Source organism: Arachis ipaensis, chromosome B03 (genome assembly GCF_000816755.2).
Source record: "Arachis ipaensis cultivar K30076 chromosome B03, Araip1.1, whole genome shotgun sequence".
Taxonomy (NCBI): domain Eukaryota; kingdom Viridiplantae; phylum Streptophyta; class Magnoliopsida; order Fabales; family Fabaceae; genus Arachis; species Arachis ipaensis.
The window spans coordinates 111,138,005-111,141,082 of record NC_029787.2 but is presented as its reverse complement, the minus strand read 5'-3'; positions in this window follow the sequence as shown (position 1 = coordinate 111,141,082).

Below are 3,078 nucleotides of genomic sequence, written 5' to 3'. Positions count from 1 at the left end.
GAAGGCCAATGATACTAGCTACATCGAGTAGTGTAGGCCCTACCATTCCACAAGGAAGGTGAAAATTATTTGTGGTTTTGTTCCAGAAACATACACTGCTCCTATCATCCAATGCTGAGTGGAAAGAGAGAAATAAGAAAGTCGAAGAAGATCATAGATACCCACAACTTTCTAGACATCTTTCTTTGTTGTGATAAGGTGTTGATGCCAAGTTCAAAAATCATCTCCTCGAAGAGTAATTTTAGGGTTGTTCCTAAAAGACTTATTGTGATGAATGAAATGAGCAGTAGGGAAGTCCTTTTTAATGAGTAAATCCTCTTCTTTGGCGCTGGAAAAGAAGTCGAGCTTTTTATTAGCGCGCTCTAGGGTTTGAATAGGTCTAATAAAGCAGCATGGGTCATCATCAACAGTAAAAGGAATCAAAGTCCTTTTATCATCCAGTGGAAGTTGTGGGTCTTCAATGATTTCATCATTTGAAGGGTTTAAAATTCGCAAAGATGGTGGTTCCTGCACCAGAGTTGCAGGGCCTTTGCCTTTATCTTGAGCAGCGGGAGTGTTGCGAGATGAAGAAGTAGCCATTTTTGAAAAGATTAGGGAGTTGATGATAGTGAAGTATGGATGCAAGTAAGTTGAACGAGAGATTCGGAGAAGAAAGAAGAAGTTGGAGTTTTAGAGGACAAGGATTGAACGGTGGTAAGAAGATTTAATTTTGTGAATATAGTTGTTTTTAGCCATTTTGCAAAAGGGAATTCAAAAATGGAGGTAGCTTTCTGAAGAAGGTGGAGCGGTGGAAAGAGAAATTGTGAATCGTGAGAGACGTGTCAAACAGATAAAAAGTTAATAGGGGAAGTAAATGTCATTTATGGCTAATCATGGTGATTCCCGTTAATGATAAAATTAGGATTAAGTGTTTTGCCTTCCAAAAAATAATTTCGAAAACAAACACATTAATCCTAGGGAGTAATTTGTTGGTAAAAAATAATTGAATTCGAAGGAGGAGGTTATTCGAGTAACTAAGTGAGCTTTCAGAAAGAAGTTGGCATCGAAGGAGACACATGTTTGAGGACATTAAGTAAGAGCCCGATTAACTGAGAAAACTGAGGAGGTATTCGACAAAGAAGATCGAAGACTTTGAAATCGAAAGTCATTCTAAAACCGTCACATGATCAAGCAAAAGAGCGGGAACGGTTATTCACGTTTTCGCACATGTGGGATTTTCATTTCAAATTAATCGATTAAAGAAATGGTTATAAATACTAGAAGGCTCGAAGTCACAGGGGTTGGAACTCTGCTTCAGAAATTACTCACGTACACTCACATCCTAGGGACTTTTTGAGTCTGCTTCGAGTCAATTTTCTATAGGGTTCCTTCCATATGTCTTTACTTTCCATTCACATTTTCTGCAGACTTTACTTTTCATGCAAATTTACTTTTCAAGCAGCATTTACTTTATTCGTCCAAATTTATGTTTCGAAACTTTTAATCTTCATGTCAAAAGTCCTTCAGTCGACGGCATTTTACTGCTTTGTTTAGATTTAATGCAAACCATTTCAATTCCAGTTGATTTTATTTTCAAAACCTTTTATTTATTGTCTTTTCAGTCTTTTCTTCTAATCCTGTCTAATTTGAGAAACTTTGATGTACTTTTAGAAAACTGGTACTCGCAAAAGAGGAGTTGGTTTCACTCCCAGACTATTAGAATCGAACCACCATCGATTTGCTAAAAATCAACAAAACATGTTCGTTATTGTGTTTTCAGAGAATCATTTGGGAATGGAATTCGCAGCTGGAGGCCTTCTATGATCTGATGAGTGGAAAGTAAGGCAAGATGTATAGTGGACTACAACTACAACAGAGTCCGTGAACTTGAGTCCAAGAATTCACGATTGACGGGGGAGTTGGCAGCACTATAAAGTTATCTATGTTAGATTTGGCCGTGTAGCGTTGGTGTTTAGGTATAGTTGTGACTGTTTTAGTGGTTTATGCTCTAATTAAAATGTTTTATATGTTTAGACTAAGAATTCTATTGTGAACAGTGTAATATTTTGTTAAAAGTCCTTCAGTCGAAAAGTCCTTCAGTCGAAGGCATTTTACTGCTTTGTTTAGATTTAATGCAAACCATTTCAATTTCAGTTGATTTTATTTTCAAAACCTTTTATTTATTGTCTTTTCAGTCTTTTCTTCTAATTCCGTCTAATTCAAGGAACTTTGATGCACTTTTAGAAAATTGGTACTCGTAAAAGAGGAGTTGGTTTCGCTCCCAGACTATTAGAATCGAACCACCATCAATTTGCTAAAAATCGACAAAACAGATTCATTGTTGTGTTTTCAGAAAATCATTTGGGAATGAAATTCGCAGCTGGAGGCCTTCTATGCTCCAATGAGTGGAAAGTAAGGCAAGATGTATCCCCAAAAATGCTTAACAAATTTCTAAAGGCCACTAAAATGAAGATAGTGGACTATAATTACAGCAGAGTCTGTAAATTTGAGTCCAAAAATGCACAATTGACGGGAGAGTTGGCAGCACTGTAAAGTTATCTATGTTAAATTTGGCCGTGTAACGTTGGTATTTAGGTATAGTTGTGACTGTTTTAGTGGTTTATGCTCTAATTAAAATGTTTTATATGTTTAGACTATGAATTCTATTGCGAACAGTGTAATGTTTTGTTAGTGGAGTATTATGATGGTGAAGAACCATATTATGTATCGTTGTAACTAAAGTGAAAGGAAGGCTCCGTTAATTCAAAGAACATTTGTAGGAGATTATGAACATTGTTGAATTTGTGAAATGGTTAATCTCGTTTAGTATAGATACTAAATCAATATTAAAATGAAAGGAAGTGAGTAACAATTAAAAAATTTATAATTCTTTTGGCGGTGATTTTAAATTTTAAAATATTTTCGGTAGACAATTAAATTTAAAAATAGCAAGTAACAAATTAAATCCTATGCTGATTCAATGATGGATTCAATGCTGGATGGACATTGAATAAAGTGCGATAAGTATGGTTGGAACGATTTTTTTATTTTATTTTTCCATCATAAGTGATTCTTCTGGGTGGAGAACTGGATGTGAAG